General features: G+C 47.1%; 1 long non-coding RNA gene across 1 annotated transcript in view; it reads left to right on the forward strand.

The window, feature by feature from the left end:
- Positions 1-7,571: 7,571 nt before the first annotated feature.
- Positions 7,572-12,400, forward strand: part of LOC106891248 — a 94,800-nt gene continuing 89,971 nt past the window's right edge. Inside the window, exon 1 of the long non-coding RNA XR_001412651.1 lies at positions 7,572-7,718. This is a non-coding gene — a long non-coding RNA (uncharacterized LOC106891248). The remainder of the gene's footprint in view (positions 7,719-12,400) is intronic.

Below are 12,400 nucleotides of genomic sequence, written 5' to 3' on the forward strand. Positions count from 1 at the left end.
TCTTCCTTGCCCAGCCCTCCAGCCTGTCCAAGTCTCGCTGGATGGCAGCACAGCCCTCCGGGGTGTCAGCCACCCCTCCCAGTTTGGTATCATCAGCAAACTTGCTGAGGATACACTCTGTCCCCTCCTCCAGGTCACTGATGAATATTTTAAACTGCACGGGTCCAAGTATTGACCCCTGGGGGACACCACTGGTTACAGGCATTATAAATGTGTTTTATAAAAGGATAACAAGTTTTCTGCTGATACACAACTGGGAGGGGTGGCTGACACAGCAGAAGGCTGTGCCACCATGCAGAGAGACCTGGACAGGCTGGAGAGTTGAGCAGAGAGGAACCTGATGGAATTCAGCAAGGGCAGGTGCAGGGTGCTGCATCTGGGGAGGAATAACCCCATGGACCAGGAGAGGATGGGGGTGACCTGCTGGAGAGCAGCTCTGAGGAGAAAGACCTGGGAGTCCTGGTGGACAACAGGATGCCCATGAGCCAGCAATGCGCCCTGGTGGCCAAGAAGGCCAAGGGCATCCTGGGGGGCATGAGGAAGAGTGTGAGCAGCAGGTGGAGGGAGGTCATCCTGCCCCTCTGCTCTGCCCTGGGGAGGCCCCATCTGGAGCACTGGGCCCAGTTGTGGGCTCCCCAGTTCCAGAAGGACAGGGAACTGCTGGAGAGGGGACAGCAGAGGCTACAAAGATGCTGACGGGCCTGGAGCATCTCTCTTTGGAGGAAAGGCTGAGGGACTTGGGTCTTTTTAGTCTGGAGAAGAGAAGGCTGAGGGGGGATCTGATCAACACCTCTAAATCCTTCAAGGGTGGGTGTCAGGAGGATGGGGACAGTCTTTTTTCAGTGGTGCCCAGGGACAGGACAAGAGGAAATGGGCACAAACTTGAACATAGGAAGTTCTACCTCAACATGAGGAGGAACTTGTTTGCTGTGAGGGTGGCAGAGCCCTAGCAGAGGCTGCCCAGAGAGGTGGTGGAGTCTTCTTCTCTGGAGGCATTCAGAACCTGCCTGGACACGTTCCTGTGGGGCCTGCTCTGGGTGTCCCTGCTCTGGCAGGGGGTTGGACTGGAGGATCTCCAGAGGTCCCTTCCAACCCCAAATCATTCTGTGATTCTGTGTAAAAGTGGTGAAAGAAGGATCATTAACCCCATGGTTGATGCTGCGCCTGGTCTTGCTGAAGGTGGTGAAGAGCCTGGAGAATAAATCATACGAAGAACGATTGAGGGATCTGGTAGTGTTTAGTTTGAGGAAGAGGAGCCTGAGGGGAGACCTCACCACTCTCTACAACTACTTGAAAGGACATTGTAGAGAGGTTGGTGCTGGTCTCTTCTCACAAGCAATTAGCGATAGAACAAGAGGGAATGGCTTCAAGCTCCACCAGGGTAGGTTTAGACTGGACATGAGGAAGAAATTCTTCACAGAAAGAGTGATAGGGCATTGGAATAGGCTGCCCAGGGAGGTGATTGAGTCACCATCCTTGGATGAGTTTAAGAGTCGTTTAGATGTGGTGTTGGGGGGTAGAGTGTAGGGGAGAACTTTGTAGAGTAGGGTAGATGGTTGGACTCGATGATCCCAAGGGTCTTTTCCAACTTGAACGATTCTATGATTCTATGAAACTTTTTCACTCCCAGAAGAAAATGTGAGGGTAGGGAGGACTTCATTACGGAGCAGGCAGCAGCAACCCTACTTGGTTTCTTTGCTCAAACTTGAAGGAGGTAAATTGCTTTAAAAGGTTAAAGTGTGTAATCTAATAATTAGGAAATTAGAAGTTAATGGGGAACTTGTGCAAAATGTGTTCTGCGTTAATTAATGAATTTATTTAGCAAGTTGGGAGAACTTTGGCTCTAGAGTTGACAAGGGTTGGTAGGAAGTCGAACGTAGTAAACAGCAGCTGGAAGAGTCTCAACTCTCAACTAGGATGGTCTTCCACTTGCAAAAATCTGGTGTACAAGCAAAGATGGCAAAAATCATAGAATCACAGAATGGTTTGAGTGGGAAGGGACCTTAAAGACCATCAAGTTCCAACCCCCTGCCCTGGGCAAGGACACCTCCCACCAGACCAAGTTGCTCCAAGCCCCCTCCAACCTGCCCTTGAACCCCTCCAGGGATGGGGCAGCCACAGCTTCTCAGGGCAAAAATCTAGAAGGACTGAAGAGAGAAGGTTTAGCAACATCCTTTATCTGTAAAAAACCCAACAGGACCCCTCACCACCAAGAAACAAGCACCTCCCAAACTCCATGAAGCATCTAAGTACCTTCTTCATGTGTCTCAGCTGTTGGTGGCTGGCAGTGCCCCTCCCCGTAGAGACGGGTGTTTGGTGGATGAGGATGGTTCCAGCATCTCTCCCTGACCCTCTAACATCCAGATCAGAACTTCAAAATGAATAAAAAGAGCAATAGAACTTACCAAGCACAAAAGCATTTTCTAGTTAGTGAATATTTCTCCTTTTCTTCTTTCTATATTTAAGGAAAAACAATGTCATTTTTTCAGGCAGTCCCACCTATGGTAACGTTGTCAGCTCGATAACTGGGGTAACTGGTGCTCTACCTTTGATAAAGGAAGTGGAATTCAGGTTTCCATCGGTGTGAGATCAGCATTTGGCTTCCTGTGGTACCAAGGGATGATGGTGATACCTCCGTCGGGTCTGAAACTGAGCCTGGAAGAGCTCGCTGGGGTGGCACGAGTGGGAAATGGCAACCTCTCTGTCTTTGGGAAGGCAGGGTGGTTTTTTCTTTATTCTTGAAGTCTTTGGTCCCCGTACTTTTAATAGGTAGAGCAAAAAACCTGGTTTAGACCTAGGGACAACTAGGGAAAAAAAGATAATTAACTCTGATTAGGAGAACCCTCTCCTTTCCTAAAGCTCTTCCCCAAGGAAGCAGTGACTGGACAGGGATTTGTGAGCTGGATGACTGTTCCTTTTGATTTCTAGATATTTTGCACTCGCTCTTAAGGAAGAACATGGTTTCTTCCTGGGGAGGCCCCATCTGGAGCTGAGTGTCCAGCTCTGGGCTCCCCAGTTCCAGAAGGACAGGGAACTGCTGGAGAGGGGACAGCAGAGGCTACAAAGATGATGAGGGCCCTGGAGCATCCCTCTTAATGAGGAACGGCTGAGGGACTTGGGTCGTCTTACAAGGAAAGGCTGGGACTTGGGTCTTTTTAGTCTGGAGAAGAGAAGGCTGAGGGGGGATCTGATCAACACCTCTAAATCCTTCAAGGGTGGGTGTCAGGAGGATGGGGCCAGGCTTTTTTCAGTGGTGCCCAGGGACAGGACAAGAGGAAATGGGCACAAACTTGAACATAAGAAGTTCCACCTAAACATGAGGAGGAACTTGTTTGCTGTGAGGGTGGCAGAGCCCTGGCAGAGGCTGCCCAGAGAGGTGGTGGAGTCTCCTTCTCTGGAGACATTCAAAGCCCACCTGGACACGTTCCTGTGGGACCTGCTCTGGGTGGCCCTGCTCTGGCAGGGGGTTGGACTGGATGATCTCCAGAGGTCCCTTCCAACCCCAGATCATTCTGGGATTCTGTGATTCTGTGCCTGAGCTCCCTAAGGGTGATATGTCTCTATGTGGAGACAGTTGGATGCCTCCATTTCCATGCGGCTCATCACAGCTCCTCTCTGCAGTTATTACCAGCCTAATCGTTTTGACTTCTGGTCAACAAAAACTAGAAAAAGGAACAAAAAAAAAAACTCCCTAGAAAGGGTGATTCTGCTGAGTGTCTTTGTGGCAGCACAATACAAGAAGGTATTGATGCTGTCGCAGCTAAAGAAGGATCCCACCGACAAGGTTAATGGGAGGTGGGTACAGTTCTTCTTTCCGTCTCTTTAGCAGCTAGAGAGAACAAAAAAGGTGAATTTTCTGATAATTCCTCGGTGTTAAAGTTTGCTGCAATCCTGTCCTTCTGCCAAATCGAGGTGATTTCTGGAAACCCTCATGTGTTCAGCGTTGTTGGAAGTGTCTGGGGAACCTTTAGTATTTGCTAAGCAGAGCTTATTGACTTCCTTGGCCGTACAAGGATAAAGATGTAAAAATGTTCCAAAACTTGGACTTGAAACAAATTTAGTTATCAAACCAGTTCTGCTGAATGACAGCAATGGAAAAGGCATTGAAATTCAAGATGGAGGGCAGCTCTGAGGAGCAAGACCTGGGAGTCCTGGTGGACAACAGGATGCCCATGAGCCAGCAATGGGCCCTGGTGGCCAAGAAGGCCAAGGGCATCCTGGGGGGCATGAGGAAGAGTGGGAGCAGCAGGTGGAGGGAGGTCATCCTGCCCCTCTGCTCTGCCCTGGGGAGGCCCCATCTGGAGCACTGGGACCAGTTGTGGGCTCCCCAGTTCCAGAAGGACAGGGAACTGCTGGAGAGGGGACAGCAGAGGCTACAAAGATGATGAGGGACCTGGAGCATCTCTCTGCTGAGGAAAGTCTGAGGGACTTGGGTCTTTTTAGTCTGGAGAAGAGCAGACTGAGGGGGGATGTGATCAACACCTCTAAATCCTTCAAGGGTGGGTGTCAGGAGGATGGGGCCAGTCTTTTTATGGTGGTGCCCAGGGACAGGACAAGAGGAAATGGGCACAAACTTGAACATAGGAAGATCCAGCTAAACATGAGGAGGAGCTTCTTCACTGTGAGGGTGGCAGAGCCCTGGAAGAGGCTGCCCAGAGACGTGGTGGAGTCTCCTTCTCTGGAGACATTCAACCCCCACCTGGACACGTTCCTGTGGGACCTGCTCTGGGTGGCCCTGCTCTGGCAGGGGGTTGGACTGGATGATCTCCAGAGGTCCCTTCCAATACCAGATCAGTCTGTGATTCTGTGTAAAAGTGGTGAAAAAAGGATCATAAACCCCATGGTTGATGCTGGGCCTGGTCTTGCTGATGAGGGGTCCTTCTCATAAAATTGCTAAAAAGTGGAGGAAGACTCGGCGGAGGTGTTTTTTTTCTTCCATTTCCTGGGATCCAGATGATTTTCTGCTTCTTTCTTGCCACAAAAGGAGTCATTTGTTTAATTTTACAAAACGTTACTGAAGCTGTTGGAACTGAAACTTGCAGCCCACGTCTTCTTGATAAATGACTGTGTGTATTCCTGGAAGGAAGTTAAAACGGGGCTGGGTTATATTTGGTGCCTCCCGAAGCTCTGAGGCTACTTTGGGTACAGAATGTGCTCAAAGAGAGACTAATTTGCCACTGGAGAGCTCGATGTGATGAGATTTGTCAAGTCGTCCTTTCTGCTGGAATTCACCTACGCTTTTTTCTCTCTCCTAAAGGTTTTTGCGGATATGTTTTAGAGTTGTGTCTTTGCACTGTGTCAAGTGAAAAAGCCTAAAACCAGGATTAAATTCCAAGCAATGAATGTGCTTGTTCTAAGGTAGAAATACAGAAGTGAAGCATTTCTACAACATGTGGGAATATTAGGAATTAGGAAGGAATTTTTCACAGAAAGAGTGATAGGGCATTGGAATAGGCTGCCCAGGGAGGGGGTTGAGTCACCATCCCTGGATGTGTTTAAGGGACGTTTAGATGCAGTACTGAGGGATATGGTGTAGGGGAGGACTTTGTAGAGTAGAGTGGTTGGACTCGATGATCCCAAGGGTCTTCCAACCTGAATGATTCTATGATTCTATGATTACTAAGTCGTTTCCCTGAGTGCTCATGGTCTTCGTAACAACAGCGTTGGGACTATCTGGACCTTTGAACATCAGCAGGGTGGCTTTTGACTTCTCTCAGATGGCTTCGTGGTTGTTGCCTGTGGTTGGCGTTTCCGGGAACTTCAGTCAAAAATTAAGAATCAGTGAAAATGAAGATTAGATATTAGGAAGAAGTTCTTTGGTGTGAGGGTGGTGAGGCCTGGCCCAGGTTGCCCCGAGAAGCTGTGGCTGCCCCATCCCTGGAGGGGTTCAAGGCCAGGTTGGAGGGGCCTTGGAGCAACCTGCTGTGGTGGGAGGTGTCCCTGCCCAGGGCAGTGGGGTTGGAACTGGATGATCTTTAAGGTCCCTTCCCACCCAAACCATTCTGTGATTCTATAATTTATCTTTTTTTTTTATGTTCACTTCCAATTTCATGTTGTTTCCTTTTCTGGCCTTTCAGGGCCTCTTGAAGTAACACTGCAGGAAAAGGTGAGATGGATCAACCCTCCCAAAGAAACTCGCAGTTATTTTACCGGATCCGACATTTTCTGTGGCCTGTTTTCTCCCCGAGAGTGTTTTTTGAGTGAATGTAAACTAATACTGGATCAGTGGTTGGAAGCAATGAAAAAATATTTAATGTAAACCTTTTGGTGCTGGGTTGATTAAAATAAACAACTGTTAGAAGGAGCACTGGGCCTGCTTTGTGAACAGTAAGGTTTCTGTTCCTCTGTCTAATGCATAAAGCATGTGGAGCTGCTTGAGAGCTTTTTTTGTGTGTGCTCTACTTTATTCGGAGCTATTTCGTTTTCAGTTCTCTGGGCTTTTGTGTCAGCCGGGACGGGAGGGTGTAGGAATAACAGGTAAAACTTTGTTAAGGCTCTTCAGTCCCAAATCCTGACAAATAGCTGGTTTCCGAGTGTTGAGATCACAGAATGAGAGAATGATCTGGGGTTGGAAGGGACCTCTGGAGATCATCCAGTCCACCCCCCTGCCAGAGCAGGGCCACCCAGAGCAGGCCCCACAGGAACGTGTCCAGGTGGGGTTTGAATGTCTCCAGAGAAGGAGACTCCACCACCTCTCTGGGCAGCCTCTGCCAGGGCTCTGCCACCCTCACAGGAAAGAAGTTCCTCCTCATGTTGAGATGGAACTTCCTATGTTCCTGTTTGTGCCCATTTCCTCTTGTCCTGTCCCTGGGCACCACTGAAAAAAGCCTGGCCCCATCCTCCTGACACCCACCCTTTAAGGATTTAGAGGTGTTGATCAGATCCCTCCTCAGCCTTCTCTTCTCCAGACTAAAAAGCCCTGAGTCCCTCAGCCTTTCCTCGTTAAGAGAGATGTCCTAGTCGCCTCATCATCTTTGTAGCCTCTGCTGTCCCCTCTCCAGCAGTTCCCTGTCCTTCTGGAACTGGGGAGCCAAGAAATGGAAGCTTGATCTTTTTCTCTCCTTTTGAAAGCTGAGAAGACCCTGGTTGTGATTTCACTCGCTCCTGGTGCTGTTCATTTCTGGTTTCTGTGCAATTCTTCAGCAGAGCGTCGGTGAAGTGTTGTTGATGTAGATGTTGTGCACCATGTGAATATTCCACCCCGAGCTGTTGGGCTGTTGCCAAAAGATTTTGTGTCATGATTTGAAGGGGCAAACATGAAATTTCTGCTTTCTTTTACCTACAGTAATGGGAAAACGTACCCTTGGTATGTTTAGGGGAAGACAAATTGAGATATTTTTTTTTTTGTAGGAGAGGTGCAGTAAATACACATATTTATTTGTCTAATGAAATGTGGGGGACAGATCTTTGTGACAGCTGGTCTTGTAGCCACCTCCCGTCTCCTTTCCCTCTCCTCCTCTCCATCGCTCCTCCTTTTTGTTTGCACCTCTTACATCTACCCATTCCTCCTCTTGCTCCTGTGGAGATAAAGACCACTTTTTTCTAGAAAAAGCCATCTTTTCTGTCCGACAGGTTTGGCCGCGGAGCCTCACGAGTCTCTCTCTCTCTGTTGGTTGCTACTGCAGAGCTGTGGAATGCTGTGAAGACTCCCTGCCCTGCAGCCCTAGGCAGACTCCTCTCCAGATCATCCCCATCCAAAGGAAGCTCATCTCCAAGAGGTACCAATTCATCTTTTATGGGTGTCCTTCAACTGTAGAACTTGAGTTAAATACTCCCCCAAACACCTTTCTCCCAACTCCCATACCGTGGAGACTGCAAGCGTTGATTAAAAAGTGTTGGTGTTGGTACAAGTTGGGCATTTGCTTGTATTAAATGAACTTTGGTACGGAATTACATTAAATTTTAAACTAAGCAAGTAATTTCTGCATCAGGAAGCTGAAACTCCAGGAACACCGCATGTCTAGCGTATTTTATTGTGTTGATTTATAAAGTTAATAAGCCTAAGGTAATCAGCAGGCTGGAGCAGAACACGCAGTAGGTATGTGCTGCTATAAAGAACTGTGAGAGTTAGGGAGAATTTTTTTTTAGTGTTTATTAGTCTTAATATCTTCTTAGTGAATAATTTATTTTTATTTTATATTAAAAAGAAGGCAAAAAGAACTGCTCGCGTTCACTAGTGGGTCGGCAAAGGCATGATTCCTGGTATAAATTGCTCTCATTTGCATTTAGACAGGCACTTTGTTTTCTAATAGTTGATGTTTTTTAAAATATAAGCTTTGCAGTGTTATGTTGTCTGTAAATTGGTTGGAGCAGGTTCTATCTTATTTATTTTTGCATACGATGCCTAACGTTATGAAACCCGAACGGGTCAAGCTCTCTCAGCATTTATAGATAAGAAAAGAAAATATAATAGTAGTATAATGTGATATACAGCTAGATATTAAACGTGCCACTTCAGGAAATCCCTGTGTCACACACAATTAGGGGCTGGAAAGTTTGCTGGGGAAATGCCACCATACGCCTGCCCCACGCTGAGATTTTCCCCTGGGTTTTCACACATGGTTGTTGAAGTGTCAGCCCAACCTGACCCATCTCTCCTTGTGCAGAAGGATGGAAAAACCAGGGTTGACTCTTCTTCCCCCCCAAAAATCTTTTATATGTTTTGCTGCTGGCTTGGTAACATGAACTTGAAATGTCAGCTGCCAGGATAACCCACTGGGTGTTCTGCTCCTACTCAAGTCAGATTTGTTGAAAACCAGATGTGGACAGTCCCGATGGGTGCTCTCTGTGCTTGGATCCACTGCACTGTGTTGGGATTGAACATTTTGATGTGTTGGGACCCTTCTTCTCCCAATATTTTAGCACCTGGAAGTGCTCCAGCCCTGCTTTGGGAAAAACCTGCCCTGATTTAGATGCCTCTTCTTTGGGTACGGAGAAAATGATTGTTGAGAAAAATTATGGCTGTTATTTCTTCCTCATCCCCCCCTCAGCAGCTCGACCTGTCTTGGGTGGGATGGGACAGAAAGTGCCAAACATTTCAGAAGAGCTTTGCTTCCTCCTTGCTTGTGCTCATCCCTCAAACAACAACGATGGGCCCCTTTCCGTTTCCCTCCCCCTTTTGTTGAATATCATGAAAAAAGGATAAAGGTGCGAAAAAAAAAAGGACCTTTGTGCTGCTCCTGTCCCCGTTTTCTCTCCACTGCCTCCAAGAGATAGAGTTGGGGGTTAAGTTTTTTTTTTTTTTCTGGGCCTGATAAACAGGCCCAGGGCTGCAGAAGAATGGGTTGGGAGGTAAGGAGAAACCAGAGATGGGGTCTGAGTTGCTCAGACTGGAGAATTGGGACTGGCATTGGTGGGAGAACTGGAAGACAAGCTGTTTTTTCAAATGAGAGCACGTTGTTAAGTGGTGGCTTTGCATCAGAAAGAGAACTTCTGGTCCAAGGAGCTCCTGGTCCAATTCAGCTCCACATTAAGAAATTTAAGTTCAAGCTTTGTTTGTGTCTGCTGGGTGTCCGGAGCTCCCAGTTGGTCCCTGGAGATCTCAAGAGTGGAATTGATGGAGCCTGGGGAGATTTGGGTGACTGAAGTACTGGTTGTCCTCTTCAGGTCAGTCAGGGTTGCTCTCCAGGTTGTGACTGCTCTGCTTGGGATCTCCATCAGCCACTGAGTTTACTTTTTAGGTGTCTTTATCTTGGATTGAGCCTCCCCCTTTCACTCATGATGGTAAATAGTGTTCAGAAATCAAAAGGTGGAAGAAATGGAGTTAAACTCCTGCATGTGTGAGTGCCCTAAATTTATTTAGTCTGGGTTATTTCCTGCTCGGGAAGTACCTCACTCCCCCAAATCCTAAGTGGAATTCCAGCAATTACATAGTTAATCACTCTGTGTGTGTGTGTAAAATCCACGTGTATCTGAAAATACCACTCTTATCTGTCTAATGGTTTGGTTTGATGTAAATATTTTTAAACATGCTTTTACGTGAGGCTGGTTTTTATACAGTGTGGAATTTGGTGTGTGGTTACCGGGGCCTGGACTTTATTCTTTTGCTCCGTTCACCTCAATGTTCCTCAACTCAGAGGGAAAATTTCTGATCTTTAGTCTCCTGACCAGTTTGGTGATCTTTGTTGGACTGGGAATGCCCCAAGTCCAGAGCTGAAGGGAAGCATCATGCCAGCAGGTGATGGATACTTCTCTGTGTTGGGGCATGACCACCTCACTTAGGGATTTTGTTTTCTGCTGCAGGAGCAAATAATTTCTTCACACATCTTAACTTTTCTTGAATGTTTTGGAGAAGAAATTCTGTTTCAGAGAACATACGATACGGAAGGGGATTTCTGTTAAGCCAAATTATGTACTGCATCCAGGACAAGATAGACATGGACCTGTTGGAGAAGGTCCAGAGGAGGCCATGAAGATGATCCAAGGGCTGGAGCACCTTTGCTGTGAGGACAGGCTGAGAGAGTTGGAGCCTGGAGAACTTGGGGGAGACCTTCTTGTGACCTTTCAATATATAAAGGTGGCTTCTAAAGAAAGATGGAGAGAGACTTTTCACCAAGACCTATTATGTGCTGCATCCAGGACAAGATAGACATGGACCTGTTGGAGAAGGTCCAGAGGAGGCCATGAAGATGATCCAAGGGCTGGAGCACCTTTGCTGTGAGGACAGGCTGAGAGAGTTGGAGCCTGGAGAACTTGGGGGAGACCTTCTTGTGACCTTTCAATATATAAAGGTGGCTTCTAAAGAAAGATGGAGAGAGACTTTTCACCAAGACCTGTAGTGATAGCACAAGGGACAATGTTTTGAACTCAAGGAGGGCAAGTTTAGATTGGACATAAGAAAGAAGTGTTTTATGATGAGGGTGATGAGACACCAGAACAGGTTGCTTAGAGAAGTTGTGAGTGTCCTATCATGGGAAATGTTCAAGGTGAGGTTGGACAGGGCTGTGAACAGCCTGATCTAGTGAAAGATGTCCCTGCACATAGCAAGTAGGGTTGGATTAGATGATCTTCAAAGTTCCATTCCAACCCAAACCATTTTATGATTCTGTGAGATCCCAGGATCCTGTGAGACATCATATGGTTAGAGTGAAAGGAGAAACCTGTCCCTTTTTCCTGGTAGAGTCTAGTGATGGTGATACCAAGAACAATGGTTCATGCTTCTGATTCAGATGGTGGGCTTGATGGAAGAAAAACCTTGCTGTTGGTTTGGTTATGAGGGCAGCCATAGAACTATGGTTGGACTAGATGATCTTCAAGGTCCTTTCCAACCTAGACGATTCTATGATTCTATGAACTGGTGTTTTCCATCCTACCACATCACTGAAGCTTTACTGGGTGTGCAACACGATTGGGCATTTCCTAAGGATGCTCTTAGAGCGAGCAAGAGCGGCTGCCTGGAGAGCAGAACCCTCTAAGGTGTTTCTTCTGCTCTTGCTTTTGGTTTTGCCCACCAACCTCTTGCTGTATATTGGGAGAAACAGGAACGTAGACACCCTTGATCCATAATGGAGAATGTTGGTACGTGTCTTTCTCTTAGCTTCATTTCCTTCATCGTTACACACAGCCTGAGAGTTGTGGAGCAGCGAGGTTCTCTTAAACCCACCTCACTAAGAGCGGCTGCCTGGAGAGCAGAACCCTCTAAGGTGTTTCTTCTGCTCTTGCTTTTGGTTTTGCCCACCAACCTCTTGCTGTATATTGGGAGAAACAGGAACGTAGACACCCTTGATCCATAATGGAGAATGTTGGTACGTGTCTTTCTCTTAGCTTCATTTCCTTCATCGTTACACACAGCCTGAGAGTTGTGGAGCAGCGAGGTTCTCTTAAACCCACCTCACTGAGACAGCTCCAAGTCCCACAAGGTGCTGGATTTGGGTTGGATTCCCTTTCTTCCCTCTCTCCCATGCCCAGACAAATATTACAGGGTCTGGAAGGCTTTGGGATCTGTAATCACTTTGCCCATCCTTGCTTCACAGGAATTTTCACTTCCTGAGAAGACTTTTAGTGGGAGGTGTCCCTGCCCATGGCAAGGGGTTGGACCTAGAGGATCTTTAAGTCCCTCCCAACCCAAGCCATTCTATGATTCTATGATTTTTGTTCCTTTGTGAATACTACAGCAAAAAGTGAAAGGGAAGGGTCCCCCCCCTTCTGTGATGTACCTAAATATACTGGAACATATCAGGTAGGGAAACATCTTCCCTGCATAAGGTGATGACTTCGTAATGATTAATGACCCAGCATTTCATCCTCAGTAGCGTTTGTGCAAATGCTTCTCTTAGCAAGGACTGCTCCCTGAAAAAAAAACATTTTTAACGTTTTTTCACAGAATCACAGAATCACAGAATCTTAGTGGTTGGAAGGGACCTCTGAGATCATCGAGTCCAACCACAAAAAAAAAAAAAAA

The sequence above is a fragment of the Calidris pugnax genome, unplaced genomic scaffold (assembly GCF_001431845.1).
Source record: "Calidris pugnax isolate Ruff unplaced genomic scaffold, ASM143184v1 scaffold168, whole genome shotgun sequence".
NCBI classification, from domain to species: domain Eukaryota; kingdom Metazoa; phylum Chordata; class Aves; order Charadriiformes; family Scolopacidae; genus Calidris; species Calidris pugnax.